The following is a 200-nucleotide window of genomic DNA, read 5'->3' as shown; positions in this document are numbered from 1 at the left end:
GGGGTGGGGGGTGGGGGAGGATATTCTCACTTCTTTTTACTACTCTTTTCAGGCCAATCACCTATACTATACTACTGCTACTAATACTACTCTGCTGACCTCTGTTCGTCGCACCAGATTTAGAATACTTTTGATTAAGACGTTTTATGACCATTATACCCTTGTATTTTTTTAAAAAAAATAAATTTAAAAATCTCTCA

Source organism: Solanum pennellii, chromosome 3, assembly GCF_001406875.1.
Source record: "Solanum pennellii chromosome 3, SPENNV200".
NCBI classification, from domain to species: domain Eukaryota; kingdom Viridiplantae; phylum Streptophyta; class Magnoliopsida; order Solanales; family Solanaceae; genus Solanum; species Solanum pennellii.
This window is presented reverse-complemented; position numbering follows the sequence as displayed.